The 21,616-nt window shown below is 24.9% G+C and overlaps 1 pseudogene; it reads right to left on the reverse strand.

Annotated features, from left to right (window-relative positions):
- Nucleotides 1–5,079: 5,079 nt before the first annotated feature.
- Nucleotides 5,080–20,539, reverse strand: LOC145833481 (solute carrier family 49 member A3-like; annotated as a pseudogene).
- Nucleotides 20,540–21,616: the final 1,077 nt, after the last annotated feature.

Raw genomic sequence — 21,616 nt, forward strand, 5'->3', positions numbered from 1 at the left:
ATTTTACTTATTTTTAAGTACCATTTGCAACTTAACAGTAAAATAGTTTTATGCGTTGTTAATTCGAAGCTTTTCGTCTTACTTCCATAAAACTTCATTAAGAATGGAAGATGAATTAGTAATTAATTTTGCATAAGTTTGTAACTTGTAACATTATAATGTAAACAATTAAGACGTAAACAATTAATATTAAGTCATAATATTTAAAGTTACAAGCTTATTGCAAATTTAATTAATAGTTCATCTTTAGTTCTAGATAAAGTTTTATGGAAGCAAGACAAAAAGCTTCGGATTAACAATGAATAAAACTACTTTACTTTTTAGCTGGTAATGGTACTTATTTACGACGAAAAACATTCCAACAATAATTACTTGATTTTAATTAAAGTTTTATTACATAACGTTTTGGCCAATTTTTTTATAAATTTGGGTAAAGTGGGTTAGGGATAAGGGTATAAATGTTCTTAATAATTTTCTGTACTATCACTTTACCTCATTAGCATAAATTTGCATAATGTTATGAATGAAAATATTTCCAAAAACAAACAACTGTAGCCGACCCACTAAACTGTGGCAAGGTTTTAAATTTATCTGGGTTATTCAAAAAATAATTTATTGGTATAATAAAAATAATGTTAAAACTTAAAACAAATGTATTCAAATTGTTAACATTTGAAACATTGAAAACTTTTATAGTTGTTCAAAAACAATTGATAAAATTAATTAAAAGTAGTAATCCTAGTCTCCTAGACAAGAAATTAAAGGGTATCCGTGGTGTGCGACTCGACAACCGTGAGGTTCTTTGTGCCAGAAGTCCGAAAACCAAATATTTTAAGCGCTTTTTTTTTTGTCGTTCAATAAACAAAAATAATAATTCTAGATATTAATTAAACTGTTCAAATATTTACTTTTAACTGTTTTTTTTTTTTTGTTTATTTAGAAACGCAAATGTTTTTAACATGCTCGCATCGCAACTAAGAACATGATAATCATTCACATTTCATACTAATCTTAGTGTTATTTAGTGAACTTTTTTGAACTAAATATTTTTGTTATAAATGCAATTTTTGTTCTAAAGTTTTCAGAGATAAAGGTTATTTTTTCTTAACAGCATACACACAGGCATGTTATTTTATAGTTCGGCAAAGTATTTCCCATTTCTAGTTTTGTTTTTATTAGTAGCTTTCAATTCTAATGCATGATACAATATGCATATCGACATGTTTAACACTTGAGTATTCGCTAAGTAACAAAGCTCTACAACCCTGCTTTATTTACCAAAATTTTACTTTTAAAAAATCAACAATAGATCAAACAAAACAAACATAAAATGCTTGTACATTAGCATTTTTGAAATATACGAACTAAAACTACAATTTCGTTTTTTTTTTCTTGAACTTGTAAAATTTCGCTAAACACACTTTTTATTGTTTTGATAAGTAATGCGAGTAACACCTAAAAAATTGTCAGCATTTAGCAACATCTAAAACAGCCGTATTTTATATCAAATATATTCAGCTGTTCAACACTTCAGTTGCATAGAAGCACTCTAACTTTAGACAATTTAAGAAACAGTACTAAAAAAAAAGTGTATATATATTATATATACCGTTTTTAAATATCATGATTGTTTTATCTAATAGATAACAAATACACATTTAATGCAGTTTTTATAAGCTTAAACTGTTTATAATTTGTGATGATAAAAATTTGTTATAAAGTTATGTTTTTTAATTAGTACAAATTAGCTATACAGTTAAAAAATTAAACATTAGAAAATTAAACAATATTTAAAAAAAAATAGTAAAAACCATTAGTTTTTCACTCTAATTTAAAAAACGATTAAATTTACTGTCAGCAAAGATTAGTATAATTTAACCAAACTGAATTTCTATAAACTTTTTTTTAGTGTTCCACACACGATAGTCAATAGTTATTGAAAAGTAAAAATATAAAGGTCATTATATTCTATAGCTTTGAAAAAAACTATTTTTGAATTTTATTCTTAAATAAGCGGCTTTAGACTGGTTCCTGAGCTAAACCTGAATTAAATGTAAATAATAAAAAAAAAAAAAGTAAATACTATATACTGAAAAGTTTTTGAGTCAAAATTTAAATGTGTTAGTAAAGTTTCTTGTTAATTTTTACTAACTTTAAATAACTAATGTTAAAATTCGATATATAAACATTAGATGAACTGTAGCTCAACTATATTTTGAACATTTTGTAAACAGCCGCAACTAGCTTTAAACTTAAACTCACTAAGAAGTGATACTAAACTTTAAATTAATGATAGCCTGTACAAATAATAAATTTTAGGATTGATTTAGTTAATGTTTAAACACACTGTTTTAAATGTAGCAAAAAAAAGTATATGCAGCTAATTTTTATTGATTTTCAAACTTGAGCATAAGAAAACTACGTTATATTAAAACAGTTTTCCTTTTACACCTTGCATAATATTAAATTTTCCTTTAATTCTGATTTCTATAGTTCTCCAAAAACAGACCATGCATTTTAAATTCTCAAAATATCATAGTCAAATTTTAAAGCTTTTCTAACCTTGACATTTGACTAAAGATCAATTTTGCTTTATGTTTTTAAATAAATTAATGTACTACTACCTATTATAAATTCATTAATTTTTATTAAGGTTTTAACTCGACTTTTATCAACTTTAAATGAACAAATTGAGTTAAAAATAAAACAGCTCATTAACTGAAAATATTCAAATGTATTGAAAATTAAAGCTTCAAGTTTAACTCACTTTTACATTGAAACTAATCATAAAATAAATGATCACCATAGTAGTATCTATAAATCGCTAATAATTAAAAAAAAGACATGATCATTTTTAAATAATTATAAGAGAAAGAAAACTAAAAAAAAATTAAATGTAGTATAGCAATTTTATTGGTGATAAAAAGTTTTCTTTTATAACAAAATATTTTGTATATGATTGATAATTTGATAATAGTTTAAACAATACTTAAATTAATTTGTTTATGTTGTAACAGTGAATAACATACAAAAAAGTGAATATTTTTAAAACTAAAAGCTGTTTTTATATAAAGTAATTAGTTGCTCTTTACAAAACAGGCAAAAACTGTACTACCATACCACTTGGTTTTTAAAGCTAGTGCTTAGTGAATTAAAATAAGTATAAAACGTGCAAAGGACGAAAAAATAAACTTTTCCCTTTCTTTTATTTACAATAAGTTCGCTAACATTAAACAATAATTTCAAAATTTGTTTTTTTTTTTTAAATAAAAACACAATACACTTTTACAGGGGCGTCGCGTGGGGTGGTGGTGCACTGCCGCAATTGCACCACCTTAAAATTTTGTAAAAAAAATTAAGTATCTCTTACATTTTTGTTAACTTTAAGAAAAAAATCTCTTATAAAACTCAAATTCAGACAACAAAATTTTACTTACTACACTGCCGCAAACTCTTAGCTGACTGTCGCAAATAAACTCTAAAATCCGTAAAATCAATATCAATACCTAAGAAAAATACCACACGACGCCACTGGTAGAGACTTAATTAAAAACTGTACTAGTTTTAAGGAGGAAGTTATGGAAAAAATTATGAATCAAAAGGAGAGAAGATAGAACTTTACTAACAAGGTGAAAAGTAAGCGTTTAAATATTTATATTTGTGAAGTTAGAACTTTATATTTAATTTTTTTGTTTGATTCCAGTAGTAAATTATTTTTTCTAAACCAAGAAAAGTAAGTTTTTCTTTTAAAAATTGTAGTTTTAGATAAAATTATCTTCATTTGTAGAGTTTTAAATTTACTTGCCTAGCCTCATTAGGTTTTTTTTTGTTTAGTTTAATATTAGTCAAAAAATAATAATCAGTTTGGTGTTTAATCCAATACTTTTTAATAACGTTGTAGCTAAAAGAAATATCGGTAAAGGAGCTATATTTTTTAATACAATGTAATTTTTCAATCTAAATTATAAGCTACTTTATTTTTAATATTAGAGCAGGGGTCGGCAAACTGCGGCCCGCGGGCCAATTGCGGCCCTTGAAGAGTATATCTGCGGCCCGCGAGCACGTTTATTTTTTGAATGGGATGCGGCCCGCGAAAGAAAATTATCACTAATATTATATGTTTAGACTTTAAAACATCTAGCCATAGTTAAATATAAAACTTTATGATCATTTTAAAAACTAATAATAAAAATACTGAACTGTCTTATTGTTATTAACAGTGTTAAGAAAACCTGATATAGGCAAAAATTTGAAAACTAGTATCAAAAACAATCAAATAGTGTTAGCTACTGATTTGTATAATTTATATACAGAAAAAATTCTACTTAATTAAAAATATTTTTTGTCGAGATATTAAGCTCTTACGCTTAATAAAGTATGTTTTATCTTAAATTGAAAATATATGAATTGCCAGGTTTTTTTTTTAAACAACTACTTTATTATTCTTACTCGTATATTTATTGAAAACGATAGTTTCACTAATCTACTATAACTTTTATTAAGTTTAATTACACTTAACAAAACTTTGGAAAAAATCATGAATCAACTATAATTTTTTGTAGTTTTAGAAAATTATTAAGCAAGTATTTTATCGTGGGATAGAACAATATTTAGAATTTATGTTTTTTTAATGTATTTTTTTTAAGTTCATATACAACATAAAAAAAGCCTAATTTTTTTTTGTTTATTTATTGAATAGATAAGTATACTTTTAATGAAACAAGTAAAAATTGAAACTAAACATACATTTTTAAAAGATATAAATAATATTCGAAACACATAACATACATAACTACAAAAAACTTATCTTTATTCATTAAATAAGAACTGAAAAGTATGATAAACAGCTTTGTTTAAATAAACAAATAACTTAAACATGCTTATCGTAAGAAAAAATAATAGTTAATGAACTTTTAATTTATAACTAAAAAGTGTTCACAGTATGTAGAATCATTTATAAAAATTTAAAACATAATATAAAGCTTCACAGCAATCAAACCAATAAGTTACACATAACTACTCTTTATAAAATTAGTTTTTAGAAAAGTTTCTAAATAGATGATTTTAGAAATTGATTTGTTAGATTTCGTTTTTTTCTTCTGATTCTTTGGATCTTCTCATTTCAGCTTTGAAAAACCTAGCGAAAATAATGGTGCTCAGTGTAACATAAATGCATATTGCTGATAGTGCTCCTGTAAAGTTATTATAAGTTATTATTAAAACTTCAACCTACAAAAATAATTTTTTACTAAATGAGATTGTCTTTTTTATTAAAATAAATTAATAACAAAAAAGGTATTTTTATAGTGTTTATCTGATAAATCTTACTAACAGTGTTTATGTTAAACTAGACAAAAATAAAGATTTTTAAATAAAATTTAATTGATTAAAGGAAAAATAATTAAACTCATATCATTTAGAAAATTGTTATTAGTTTTTTTATTATCTTGTAAAAAAATAGTTTCATAACTTTTTTTTTCATCGATACTTTTATCATCATAATTATTTTACTAGTAATATTAATCTTTTCTCTGAGCTTAAGTATTTCAAGTAGTTAAAATTGTTAGCATAAAGCTTAGTAAACTGTGAGCAGTTTTTGATTAATTTTGTTTTGTTATTTACAAACTTATTGACAACTTTATTTTACGAAATTTTCTAACTAGTAAGGTCCAATGTTGGATTTTTGAATTCATTGTGTTCAGTTCCTTTAAAAGTAGAGTTGTTAATACGGTTCAGAAGAGTGTTTAACAACGTTGAGTTTGCTTCCTGAACTGTTGTTGTGTTTAAAGCACTTTCGAGACCAGTCGTTTTGTTAACCACGTTATGCACAGTGATGAAACTGTTACCATGCTTTGCAGTGCACTTAGAACCCCACTCAAGCTCTTCTTCTCGGTTCAGGGGACGCCCAGTCATTGGAATGAAGTAAATAAGTAGCCCACCAATAACATTGCTAAATTTTGAAGTAAAGTGTTGGTTTTGATCACGCAAGCGTTTAAGGTGATTAAATGTAAATATCATGGTTTATGTAAAAGTTCTAACAAAAGTATGATTGAATTAAAAAAAAAGTATTTAGAAATTAAATTACTTCAAGAAGCTCTTTTTATATAAAATCTAAAAAAAATATTAATGGTCATAAATTCTAATTTAAAAGTTTAAAAGCTCTTCAAGGTAAAATATTTTACACAAATGCAGATAAAATAAAACTCGAAATTAAACGTAAAATTAAAGTAGTTTTATTTTTGTTTGAGAAACTATATAAATGAAACAAAAACTCAGATATTTGTTTGCATTGTTTGTTTAACTAACTAACCCGAACAATTGAAACACTCCTGAAACGGTTGAAGGGCTGATCGGGTAAACTGCTTCTATTGCAAGCTCAATTCCAAGAGGAAGAATCGCAACCGCCATGACTCCAAGTAGAGCGAAAATTGGAATGATCCAGTAGCCCAAATAATAACGGTAAATCTTTTTAATAAAGAAACATTTTAAAGTTTGGTTTACTATGTGATTCTACACTACTTGTTTTGATTTTAACCTACGTAAATTTTCAGCCAATTAATATAGAAAACACACCCAAAAGTTTAAAAAACTTACATTTGAGAAAATAATCAAGCCAAAGCAGACTGCAATAAAAGAGCTCTTAATAGCAAAACTGAGGTTGTTGGTTTTGCTGCAGTAAGCTCCAATACAGTAAGAGCCAAAAATTCCAGACAAAGTCAGTGTAGTGGTTGATAAACCTGATAAAACCTTGAAAATTGCTTTTTTTAACTAACTAGTTCTAATACTTTTTTAAGAAAAAAGAAAATGTTATTGAAGCTTTTTTTAAATATTGTACATTATAAATAAAACAAAATCATATAACTTCTGAGCATGTAAAGGATAAAACTTTCGATTAAGATTTATTAAGAAAAAAAATCATATAAATGACTTATGCTTAAATTTATTCAAAATTAAATATAACATTTTTTTACTTAAAAGATAACATATATTATTAGTTGAGTAGTTTTTTAAAAAAATAAAATGAAAAAAATCTATATATTTAAATTTCTGTGATTAATTACTTTATTACTAGTAGTTTATTTAAGCAATGTTTTTTCGTTTAAGTTAATAAAAGAACGGTAAAAACCTTTTTTATATTTACGTCTTGAAAAATCAATAACTGATGCTTTAAATTTATTATAGCGATTGTGAACCATTATCTAATTTTTTCAAGCTAAGTATGTCACATAAAAAATCATGCAAAATATATATTCCTTTTCATTTGTATTGTTTCCATAATTAGCAGATTAATTCTTTCAATTTGTAAACTTAATAACTTTAAAAATAATTATTATAAAAAAAGCTTTAATTGTATTTATTGCCTTGCTAACAAAATATGTAATACAAAAAACTAACATCTGAATACCCGATTGGGCATAATACTTGTTCTTGAATTGCAGCAAACATTGTTACTAGACCGAATCCAGATCCAACACAAATGATAAGTAGAATAGTATTTTTGTTTACAAACAGTTTCTGCTCAGGAAAAAGTTTTATTTAAAAACAAATTTGCTTACTGAAACTTAATTTTTCTTCATTATGATCAAAAACTACATTTAAAAAAACTACAACTAATTTAAATGTAAACTGAAAGTATAAAAAGTATAAACAAAAATTGGTTTGCTTATACTTAAACTAACTTTTTGTTAAAACTTTCTACTATACATTCAATTTTACTGACACTTAACCTTGGCTAAGTTAGAAAATTATCAGTAAAAAAAAAAAGAAAAACAAAGATTTTATTACTGTAATTAGAATTTTAAAAACTGACATAAACATCTTGTAGCACATCTTTTTTTTCTGCTGGTTCATTGTCCACAGAACCACCAGAGTATATTAGAAGGACAAAAGTACCAACAACTGACGTCACAATTGACCCACAAGTAATAAAAGAAAGCTGAAAAATTACAAAATACGAAAAATAATCTATTTGATGCAGATAGACATGTTAAGAATATGTAAAATGTTCGCAAACCGACACTAACTACTTCAAACTCTGACAAAGATTTATAGGCTTCAACTATTCTAAAAAATATTTAACTTGCTTCACACTAATACAATTGTTTTCAAAAAAAAAAAAATATTTAAACACTTTTGTATTATTTTATAACACTTAGTAGATATTTTAGTTGTACTAAAGTTTCTCTACGTTGTAAAGCTGTCTTTATTTCTAAACTAAAAAATGGGTAGGTGTCAGAAAAACACAGTGTCACTTTATCACGGTCGTCACTTTAGCACAGAGTGAAACTTAAGAACGTAATGACACTTTTGCACGGAGTGTCACTTTAGCACGGTGTGTAACTTTTGCATGTAGCTTCACTTAAGCACGATCGATATATTCAATTTAATTAATTTAATAATTATTAAGGTTTTATTAAACAAACTGGTTAAAGTTGATCTTAAAGAGACAGCATCCTATTGAGAACGCATTCTTAACACTTTAAAGTTTGAATTTAAGTGAAAATATACTTACCAAAAGTGTTTTTATTTAATTTATATTTAACCAGTAGTTATTACGGCCAACATCAACAGAGTTGAGATGTTTCGCGCCATCAATAAAAGTTAATGAACTTTACCGCAAGATCAACAACAACAGCATCCGAGACATCCTACGACCGGTTTCGTCCTAATTAGGACTCATCAGGTAGGCATAGTTGCAAGAAACCGCTGTTGTTATCGTAACCAAGCGGGCTTAAGTACGAAGTACTGAAGCGACCGTTTGTGGGCAAAGTTGAAAAAAGTTGACACAGCTAAATTGTTCACAGCCCAACGTCTCAGACATTTTCAGCTTATTGTGAGATTATAGTCTGCGCTCGTTTGATCAGTTTTAACCAGTAGTTATTATGGCCATCATCAACAGAGTTGAAATGTTTCGCCCCATCAATAATAATTAATGAACTTTACCGCAAGATCAACAACACAACAACGGCATCCGAGACATCCTACGTCCGGTTTCGTCCTAATTAGTACTCATCAGTCAGGCATAGTCGCGAGAAACCGCTGTTGTGATCTTAACCAAGCGGGCTTAAGTACAAAGTACTGACAATTTTGCCCACAAACGGTCGCTTCAGTACTTCTTTTCTATTTCTTCATTAATTATAAGTTATAACTAAGTAATGATTAAAATATAAAACAAAGCTCAGCAGCCTTCTTAAGTAAGTTACCATTTATAGTAAAATAAGTTACTCCTAGGTAGCCATAAGTTAAACTTTCTTCATTGGGTCTACTTTTAGATAAGAAATACACTTAATTTTTAAAATAAGTTATGTAAAGCAAGAAGTTGGTAAATTAAATGGTAATTATACAATTAAGTAATTAGTTATACTAATTGAAATATTAAAAAGGTAACTAAATTTTCTTAATTCAATAGCTTTTAAAAAATAAAGGTAAAATATTTATCACTTTTATTGATATTTTACTTCACACCTTTTACTTGAAATTTGTGCTTTAAATTTAACGTTGTTGAAATTAATTTAAGCTCATTAAATTAGTTTTTTTTGATAGACCTTGTATAGTCTGTAAGGTTTATAAAAAAGTATTATGTATTTATTATAGAAAAAATCAAATACCTTCGTTAAATTTTTATATCAAATTTGATTTAATAAAGTTTGTAAATTTACGTTTATACCATTAGTAAAAAGTTAAGGTTTGTAATAAAATAACTAGTACATAGTACAATTTAAAAACAAAATTTTAAATGAAGCTTAAACTTGTAACACATTTAAAACTTGCCAGCTTTTAGACTACATGTTGCACAGTAAGTTTTTAGATTTAAAAAAATAATAGTACAAATTTTATATAAGCATAAAAAAAGATTCGTACAAAATAACTCCCGTGCTAAAGTGTCAATCCGTGCTAAAGTGTCTACCTGTGCTAAAGTATCACTTCGTGCTTTTTTGACTGGTTCCCAAAAAAATATCTTGGAGTATTTCATAGTATTTTTACTCTATCTAAACGTACAGCAAACTTTTATTATTAATATTATTTAACAAAAAAATAGTTTTAAGCATTTTTACAGGATACCAAAATATTATTTCAAAACTATGACTAGGGCGTTCTATTTTCATATTTAGTTATACTTACTAGGAAGCCTGTAAGAAGTGTATCATTTGAAACGAATACGTTTGGTCCGAAAGTTGATGCTGCAACAATTCCTAATAAAGTAGCTGAAAAAAAAGAATGGCTTAAAATAACTAACACTTAAAAACTTTCAAATACCCACAACTTTAATTTCCATTTAACTTAAACACACAGTGCTTAAAAGTTGTTCATATTTTTAAAAGATACGCGATAAAAAAACTTCTTATCTAAAACATTTATAAATGTGTTTACTCTTATTTGTTTTAAAACAAACAGCTACGAAAATAGAATGAAACTATAACAACCTAAACCTTTTTTGTCACCATGTGGTTTATAAAAAAAACTCTTGTCATATAAAAAAAAGACTAAAGTATTTGTAAACAAAAATGTTTTCAAATTAGACATATATTTCTTACATATGCCTTATATTTCTTAAAAGATAGATATTGTAGATAATATAAGCGATTACTAAAAACTATAATTTTAGTTTAAGATTAATCTAACTACTTCATTAATGATCTAGAAATATACTTTTATAGGAACAGTTTCTTAAGTAAAACAAACATCGTTATAAAAAGCTCACCTGTGTTGGTCGTTTTACAGTTTAAGCAGAAAAAATATATTTTAAAATACTTTATTTATTACATTAAAAGCAATAAATTTAAACTACAAATTAGTTTTTATATAAAAACTTAAGTGTAAATTAAAATTAAGTGCTTATAAAGCTATTATCATTTTTAAAATTTCTATAATAAAATTTTAATATTTTATTCTATATAGGACGTGGACAAAAGACTTTAAGTAGCTGTGTTTAATGAAATATACAGTTTCTTTTCGTATCATTTATAATGAAAAAAAGTTTTCGAGCATTTCGTTTTAACAAATTCGATAAATAAAATAATAATGTAAACAGTTTTTATTTAAGAGGACAACCTAACTTTACTTATTTTGAAATAAAAACATGTTTCATATTGTTAACTTAAAAATATTTCAGTTATAATTAAAAAAATAATGCTTTAGGGTATGATTCAGATTTATTTTTATTCAAACTTTCTCAGACTTTAACTAAATTTATCTAAATAATATATTATTGATTATTGTGTGTACATACCAGTAGTTATGAACGTAGTTATCATTATTCTTTTGCTTTGTTCAAAGAAAGTAGCAGCTGTTGTTGCTGGTGCCACAAGGCTAAATGGACATGAAATTGCCACAATCAACTGTCCTAAGTACAACGTGGCTAAGCTACTTGAAGATCCCGGCTCGACCCAAGTGCTGTGCAACATGTCTTATCAAGTAAATTTGAAAATATATATTTGCAAGAAAAGTAAAAAAAAAACGAGTTTTAAAAGTTCTAGTTAATGTTGGATACTTAATCCTTTTAAATGTTTACAGAAAATTATAGAACAAATTAAAAAAAAAACTTATAAATTTCCTCACGGTGTACTAAAAATTAACTATGTTACTTTTACATTGTTATAATGGCCTCTGATTTTTGGATAGATTAATAATGGAAAATACATTAAACTGTATCTGTGAACTATGACTTAAAAATCAAAAGTTTTTTTGTACACCAAGCCCTTGGACCAAACTTTTTGAGCGCTAATTTTGTTTTTGTCGTTCAATAAACAAAAATGTTTGTACATAAGTAACTGCTAACGTTTTTCTTTGAATAATAAAAACTGCTCGCTAAATTTTTATAACAAAGGGTATAACTGATCTATTTTGTAAACTATTTAGCTTTTAAAATTTAAGTAAACTAATATAACAGACACAAACCAATAAACAAAACTATCAAAACCTTATAAGCCTGATGAAGCACCCGAGAGTGTTTCCCCACGAAGCCAGCAGCAAGCTAGATCGGAGCCCATAGCGAGTGATGTAAACCAGAGCAACCGGAGAGAACAGTGAGATGACGAGCATGAAGTATGACGACAACGAATTAATGACGTCTAAGTGGCATTTATAGTACGCAGCGGCTTTATACGCCACTGACGCGTACGTCATCCAGACCTGTAACGTAGTAACGTTTTAAAGGTTCAACAGAACTTATGTATAAAAAAAAACTTTAGCTTTAAGTTAACTGGGGCTTCAAAGCTCTATAATACCCAGGGTCTCATGTGAAAACAAACTTTATATTGAAAAATAAGAAATAACAATTTTCTTTGTATATTTATATTCTTTTTTAAATGATTTGTTTAAATATTTTTGAGAATTGTTGAGATTAAAGAAATTAAATAAAAATTATATTCTTGATTGAAAAAAATTAAACATCATAGATAATTAAAGACTTGAAACAAGTTTTTTTATTAGAAGAAATTGAAAATTTACCATGTTTAAAAATGGAGATATAAATAATTGCTTTATTAAAAGAAAAAAGCATAAATATTACACAATTATTGTTAAACAAATTTTTAATTTTTTTTACTTCATAAAATTAACTTTAAAAATGTATATAACTTATTTTATAGTAGATTTATAGTACAACGTAAAGGGTAAAAAGTGTCTATTATTTTTTAAATGTTGACAAACCAAGTTAAAATAAGCGTAACTTTTCGAAAGGGTTTAATATAAAACACAACTCTTTAATTTACTTTTTTTAAACTTGAAGGTCAGCAGCAGTATAATTTCTGGTTTGGTTTGAGTTATTTATAAATTAAATACTTTGAAAAAGTTTAAAGTGTCTTTCTTTTAACCAAGTAATAACCAAAAGGGAAACTTTATTGATGTAAGGAAACAAAAATAATCTCCAAAATTGAAATCAAACATAGCATTCAGTTAAGTTTTTTAATGTTTTGTTTTCATTTAAACCAGTTTTCAACATTTTATGCTAAAAAAAATATATAATATATTATGCTTAAAATGATTAAGTTTCAGATTTGCAGAAAACTTAGAAACAGTCTTTGCTTTATACTTATGTAACCATAATTTCTCTAAAATTCATCACCAAATGCATTGAGAGAATAAAGTAAATGTGCCTGTTAAAAATTTTAAATAGTTTTCACTGATTATGTTTTTAAATATTATTTAAATCAAATTAAACTTTGTGTATTTTATTATTATATACATAAATATAGTTTTTTTTAATATAATAAACTATCTAAACTCGATAACCGAAAGGTTTTTTTGTTCACCAGGTTTTAGGACAAAACAATTTGAGCGTTTTTTTTCGTTCATCAAAGTATATATATAAATATTTTTTTTACCTTTTGCTTGTACAATTAAGATAAGTAAACTAAATGAATTAAGTATAAAGTTCATTTTATTAAATAAGATATCAAAAAAAAGGTCATTGCTTTTGTTAACTATGTTTATTATCAGAACTAAAAACTTATATCCTTAAAAAAAAATAAAATTAGTATATATTCATGCTGTAATACTTAACAACAATTTTACTAACCCATGAAGCAAAGAAGTTAATGAAGAAATGAAATAAAACTACTGTGTAACTAGCTATATCCATAATTCTATTCAAAAAAGCTAAGAAAAAAATCTATGAAAAAAAGTTTCTTTAATACGTTTTTAAATATCTTTAGGTTATACAGAAATAAATTTAAAATAATTAAATCAAAATGTTTGTTTACAGTTTTCCTTGCCTAAATTAATTAAGTACTATGTTATTAAATTTGTATTTAATACTTAATCAAATTGAAACTTAAATAGCATTAAGACTTAGCTAATAAAATTTTACAGCATTTTAATATCAATAACATGATCCAGTTTTTTTCCTTATAAAAAATATAGTTACGTTTTCAGTTTTGTTGAACTTAAAACATTACAAGTGTATTTTAAAGTTTAAGTAACATGTTTTGTATTTACATTTTTTAACAAAGTGAAATATTTGATGCAGGTATTTTGTTTGTTTTATAAAAATACGAAGTTATATTTCAATGTTTCTGAATTATTTAAATTATGATATTTTTTGTTTTAACCTCAAGAGATTCTGTTTAAAGTTTCGTTTTAAAGCTATCGGATAGAAAAAAAAAATTTTTAAACAATAAAAAAAAAAAATTTAGGCATGTGTATATCTTGAATAAAATAAACTATAAACTTTGTTTATTAGTAATGCACTCGAAATTTTAGAAAATAAAATTGTAATGAGATTATTTATTTTATTAACTATATAATCAGAAAATAATTTTTATTTGTTAAGACACATAAAAATGTTTATAATAACAAAGTTTTAGACTACAAGTACTATTTATAAATAGTTAAAGAAAGAAACTTAACTTGAACTTGTTAGGAGCTATACTGCTATTTAAACTAGATTATAAATTAATTTTATTTTAAGCATGACTATAAAGTAATTAGCTAATTTTACAAGCAAATTAGCATAAGAAGAAATGTTTCTTGAAAGATAATTTATAATTTGTTATATTCTCAAACAATAAAAAAGTTTTATAATTTTAAAACATTACTTTGCTAAACATTTCTTACATAAAAAAACTTTAAATTTTGTTAAGTATGTCTTTTTCCTTGTTTAACATAACGCTCTAAACTTAATTCTTAAATAGTTTGCAGAGTTCTAACTAAGGTACTTATGTTTATTAGTTAACTATCATGTGCTTAAAATACACAAAAATCATGATATAGAATAGAGTACAAATAATGTTTATAAAACAGTGAACTCAAGATTCTAAAGTTTATTTTAAGTTTATTAAAGCTATTATAAAGTATAACTTTGCAGCTGTATTTTTAAAATCTCTAATTTATTTTTTAAAGAAAAGTGAACAATGATTTTAATTAAATAATGAAATCATATATTACATTGTGTTAAAGAAATAAAGAGCATATATAGCAATATAGCAATTTACTTTTTATAAACTTTTTTCAAACAGTTAAAGCTAACTATAAGTATCTTAAAAAAAATAAACCATTTAGAAATACTTTAAATGAACTTTATATATGTTATTTACGCATATTTGTATGCTTCTTAAAATAAACTTAGATTTTTTATTAATTTGATAACTTGATTAAGTAAACAGCTATTAGTCAATAAATCTTACTTAAAAATAAGCTTAATAATGTTTGATATATAATATATAGCATTTATTTAAGTAAAATATATGAGAGTTGATTTCAATATTTGATTTCAAGCGTAAAAATATAAATTGACTCTTTACTGCTTCACACGTAACAAACAGTGTTTAATGAAACGCGATTATATTTCTCTAAAAAAATCTATAGTACGACGTAAATACTGCAAGTTGAAATAAAAACAATTAGACAGCCTAAAATTGCTAACTATTTAAAAAAATTCAAACTAAAAATAATTTATTTGTCCAAACAGAAACAGTAAATGTTAATAATAATAGTCTTTTAAAATAGTTTGATAAATTTAGTACAATGCCTTATTATATTAACTAATTAAAAGTTTTGTTATAAATTTATCTGAATATTTCAGTTTGCTTTAATAACCTAATGTTATGATTATTTTTTTTTTTTTATAAAAAATCTTTTTAAGTTAAAACTTTAAAATAAGTGGAGCTAAACATAAAAACTTAAGTTACAAAAATTAAAACGTCTTTATTTCATATGAATTTACAAAATTTTAATGCATAAACATATGATATAAAGTAACTTATTTAGTATAAGTCATTATCAAGTCTAAAATTCTAACTTTTAACTAGATTTGATTTTAAGAATTTATTTATGTTGAAGACTTTTTCTTATTTTGATAACATTTAATTGATAATTAAAAATGTGTTAAACCCTAGATATTCAAACAAGCAAAGCTTGTCGGATAATCAAAATAATTTTTTGAGTAAGCAATTATTTTTAATAATTTTATTCCATGCATTCACGTATGGAAAATTTTTATAACTTTAAATTAGGGCTTGGTAAATATCGGCCACAGGGCCAAATTCAGCAAGCGAAGCAAAAATCTGCAGCTCTCGAGGTACTTTTTAGACAAAAGAAAGAATTTTTAATATAATTCAAACATAAATTCGAGATTATAAATAGTAATTAGACTTTTAATTTAATAATTACCCATTAAATATTTCTTTACCACATTTCTAACTAGTTGTTTAGATTGTTGTACTGATCACTACGGTTTTTTATAATAGCTGCGGGCTGCGGTTTTTTTTTTCTATATAGTGCGAACAACTTTTTTCTAGAATAACTTGTATAAATGGCTGTTGATTATTGCTTTAGGTTTTTGTTGCAAACTTTTGAATCAAAACTTAAAGTACAAGTATTTATCAGTTGCTTATACAAAAAATATAAACAGTTAATAAAATAAGTTTTATAACTGAAAATTTATCATGAACAACTTTCAACCAAAGCTCGTCAGTATAGTATCTATGTTTTTATAAACTACACTTTTATGGTAATATAAAAAAAAGCTTTCAAAGTATGTATCCGAAAAAGTTTCTAGCTCGAGTTAATATTTAAAATTCATTTGCCTGCTGCAAATCTAAGGTGCTTTTTATTGGCTAACATTTAACTTACTTTTATTTTCTATATATTTGGGTAAGGTGAGTTGGAGATAAGGGTGTATATTAATTTTTCTTATTAAAAATGGTAAGGGGTAGGTGTTTAGATCTAATTAATACATGCTATATTATAAATATATTCATTCGCATGATGTTATAGATGAAAAAAAATCAAAAACTTTAAAAAAACAATCTGCAGCCGACTCGAAAGTTCTTATTCTTAAAATTACTAATACAATGATGATTATCAATTAGTGTCGGCCAATCGCAAAAAATTGATTTTTTAAAATATTTTTAGACATGCCTTTAACTCAACTCAAATATTTTCGGCACATGCTGATCTACCCGTAAAAGAGACATTTGAGACGTCTTACCCAAATTATTATGTGTTAAAACTGTCTGTTCAAAGTTTATAAACTAGATACTAAAAAAAAGTTAAATGTTTAAACTAATTTGATGTCTGTAGAAAGTAAACTTTTAAAAGTTTTAAAGTTAAATATTAAAAAAACTCAATGTTCTACTTTTTTTTTAATTTTAAGTCATTTAAAAATTAGATAAAAACTCAATTAAGGTTATTTTCAGACAGTACAAGAAATAAAATTAACATCGATGAAAGCAGTCACAGGTAGAATTATACACCACTTCAATTTATTTTTAATTTTAAGCTAAACATCTTTCTTAAATAAGTTAGAAGAACATGAAAAAATTAATTATACACAAGTCTATTTGATAAGTTTGATAAAAGCTGTTTTCTAAGCTAAGCAATTTAGAAAATAGAAATTCGATTCGATGAAACTAATATATATATTTAAGTATTTAAATTTTCTATTTCAATATAAACTTTTTAATTTACATAGCTACAAGTAAAGAAATGATCTGATCCGACAACTAAGTCTTAAACCAGTTTTAATCAAACTAGATTTAAATATAAACTTAACACTTTTTTTAATTTATTTAAACTTAGGTGTTGACATTTAAAGTTCGCGTGATTTTATAACTAAAAGCCTAAAATTAATATACTTTTAATTTTTATCTGAGGATCAATTTATTTATGATCGAGCATTTTGATTTTGTGTATCAAAATTTGCTGCTAATACATCTTATATTTAATTGCCTATTTATTAAACTATGAAAAATAAACTTTTGTTGTTATTTTCAGCAGTATACAAAAGCAACTGTGTACGTCTATAAAGAATTGGTTTTCTTTAGGTTATTGTTAAATTGTTTATCAGTATTTTTTTTTCGTGTACAAAACTTAAATTGTTAAAAAAAAAAAGGATTACATTAACAACACATTAAAAATAAAACTTGTTGATTTGCAGCAAGTTTTGGTCATATCACTTCGATTATCAGATCAAAGCTCTCATTAGAATAAGACCTGGGTTTCTTTAATTAAACATCTGATGAAAGTTGTAGTATTCAATCTACAAACAGATAACATGTCTCACGGCAGATGAAAGTTTAAACTTTGGCTAGATGACTTTCGTCAATGTTTTATTTTTTTGCTTAGTGGTTTAGTTAGTAAGAATTATATTTTAATGAAAAAATTTTAACCCTTGATTTATAACAATTTAGATACCTTTTTAAATTCATTTTTTGATTACCTTTATTAAATTACTGTGATAGTGTTCTTACAAACTTACTTTTATTACATTTAAATTTAGTTTAATAAAGTATTGATCATTCTTAGCATGTATTTTAAACTTAAAATTCTGCTGGCTATAGTACTACAAGCAAAACGCATTGATAAAAATTAGTTATAGAAAGACTGTTTAATGTTTAGATATTTTAACCATAGAGTTGGCTTAATAAGTGGTTTGTAAAAAATTGTAATAAAACTAAAGATCTACCGGATCCAGATAAATTAAAATTTTAAGTAATTAACTTTGATTAGTTTAACTTTAAATGAATTTTTTTTTTTGTTCATATACAATTTATTCGGGTAATATTTTTAGTCAAAGAGTTAGATTCGCCAAAAGAGCCTATTCATAAAATAGTCTGACATATAAAAAAAAACATATCTTGGCGAGTAGCGTAATTTAAGCAGCATACTTTTTTTTTTCTTCATTAAACGTAAAATGTAGCGAGTTTTTTAAAACTAAAGACTTATTTAAACTTTGAGCCAAGTTAATAGTGCATTTAAAAGTATGTATCTTAAAAAAGCTTAATTTTAGTAAATTTGCACCACTTTTTTTAAGCTTTAAAATATGTCGCATACTATAGGTTTCTACTTGTTCTTAATCTATTAAACTATGTTCTAATTAGTATTAAAACAAAAATTGAAAATAAATTATTCTATAAAAAATACTGGTGCTTATTTCGTGGTAATACTTTTACAGATTTGAAAACATTTTTCAATTTAGTTTTACCATGGTAAAACTGCCTATAGAATATATGTGGAACAAAGCCGACTCGTTATATACAAAGACTGTATCATCTGGACCTACGACTAGAGAAGTTGTTGCACCTTACTTTGAATCAGAAAAAAATTTCAAAATGTATATGGTTTAGGAAAAAACCATTAAAATTTGTAACAGTGAAAAAAAATACTGTTGTATGATGAAAACAAAAAAAGAAAACTTAAAATGCTTTTATTGAAATATTTAAAGAAATTTCATACCAATAAAGTGGAAATAAAGAAAAAATTTTCGGACTATTTGTTAAAAAAGTATTTCAACTACTTAAACAACAATTTTTTTTTATAAATATGTAAACGCATTTAAAAATAAGAATTAGTTTATGCTGAATTTTTTACATGTGCCTATTCAGGAAATTCTTGTTTATAATTTGGTATGATTGATTCGAAATAAAAAAAATTGATTCAACAAAAAAAAAAGGGCCTGGATAAACAAAAAGACCTCTCAGTCATCAAATTATATATAGATTTAAATTAGATTTAAAGTATATTACATAATTAGCTTTATACTAATTTATTAGATTTAAATTATATTAGTTTAAATCAGTGTTTTCAAAACTTTTTTTCAAATGGCCCTCTTTTAAGAAATTAAAAAACCTATGGCCACCTTGTACCAAGATTACTCAAAAACTACCATAAAAACACCTGAGACCTTTTTTTTTTGCCCTTCATCAGCAACTCCAGAATATTTAGTGTAAGTTTCAAAACTACCATAAAAACACCTAAGACCTTTTTTTGCTCCTTATTTACACCTCAAAAGTGTCTAGTGTAAGTTTCAAATTATGACCTCATGGCCCATTTTGGGTAACCCTGGTTTGAATGCAAACCTATTTTTAATCTGAATCCGGCGGAATCTTAAGATTACTTGGATAACAAATTTGTTATGATAAAAGTTCTTTACGGTATTTATTTAGGAAATCAGTAGACATTTCTTAAAAACACATAATAATTTCTTTTTCATTAAAATTTTTGTAACTCATACATTTTTTAAGTACTGTAGAAAGTGTAAAAACTTTAAAGATGAAGTACAAAATTGCACATTTAGTTAAAACAATTTTAAATAAAAGTCATCAAGTAGCCTTTTCGTTAAGTAATAGTTCATAACAAAAAACATTATTTTCTCAAATCACTTTTTTTAAATTGAGTTTTAAAATTTATGACTACAAACTTTGTTAGGACTTTATTGTTGAAATTAAATTTTTAATGAAATATGTTACCTTATTTTTTAAGTCAAAAACTACTCATGATTGTAAATGTTAAATAAATAAAAAACAATTCAACTAATTTATTCAGAAGTTTTTTGAAGGCCATAACATTCTTTTAGATAAAATTAATTTTTCTAAATGTTTATTTTTATTGCTAATTGAGCTTAAGTTTATTTTATCGGTATACTATCAAATTCCAACCGCGTTCAAAATTCACCCGATTGTTTTTTATACTTTCTTTATATTATAGATTTTTTGTTTATTTTTCTTTATCACTGTTACCCCTAACCCTCGATCGGTAAGCGGTTCTCAAATTTGACTGGGTAGATTTTGAACGCAGGTGGATTATGAACGTGTCCCATTTTATCAATAATTTAAGTTAGCAATAGACACTACAAACGCAAAAAAAAAATTAAAGCTTATAACGATAATTACGAATCAAAATTTGAAATCAATTCATTTCTAAGTTTCATACATAAATTTTTTTGTTATAAACTTATGTTTTGACGTTTTTGAAAAATTAGCTTACTAAAATTACTTTTTAAGCAACTTTTGTTTAAATTATTTTTTTTAATTAATGTAATGATCGACATTTTATCATTTTAACTGTTTAAGATCCTATTTTATTTTTAATTTTACAGTTTTATCTATAACAGCATCTTTCAAACTTTTACCTATTAACTTAGTTCACTTTGTTAAAAGTCCTAGATTTATTTATTTACTTTGTTTTTAAACTGTTTTATTTTTATTAGTTTTCAATAATTTAGCATTTTTGAAATTGAATTGTTGACTTATAAGTTTAAAATACTAGTAAATTTAAAATCTAGATGTTTTGGAATCAAATAAATGTAAGCCATATAGAAGATAAAGTTAGGTTAATCTCTGAAAACAAAATTTTTATCAGTTTTATTCTTATTTAAAATTAATAGCTCTAATAGTATTTTGAATCATATGGGAACCGCTTAGCTCTAACCCGCGCACAATTCCCACCCGATCAAATCCAAGCACCGCTAATTGAGTAAGGGGTATCAATTGTTTAAAAACAATTAATAAAAAAACAAAAAAATGGGTTGGAATTGTGCGCGAGTGGGAATCGTAGGTATAATAGTTACTCAAAATCATGGCCCAAAACACCCACTTTTAAGATAAATAAACAAAAATAGTCCCTAGATAGAACTTACTTTTAGCTGAATATAATTAATTCAGCTTCAATTATTGTACAATTAGTTTATTATATATGATAGTAATAACTTTTTTGATAATTAATAAGCTTATACAAAGCACAATGTAAAGTGAATAAAATATTAAAAGGTGTTAGAATCCATCAAAAAGGACTAAAAAAGTTAACCTAATTTAAAACGGAAAAATACTACCCTATGTTTTATTAACATTTATTTTAAAGAAGATATTTGAACACTCACGTTTTAATTCAATCATTT

The sequence above is a fragment of the Thalia democratica genome, chromosome 4, assembly GCF_965202585.1.
Source record: "Thalia democratica chromosome 4, ktThaDemo2.hap1.1, whole genome shotgun sequence".
Taxonomy (NCBI): domain Eukaryota; kingdom Metazoa; phylum Chordata; class Thaliacea; order Salpida; family Salpidae; genus Thalia; species Thalia democratica.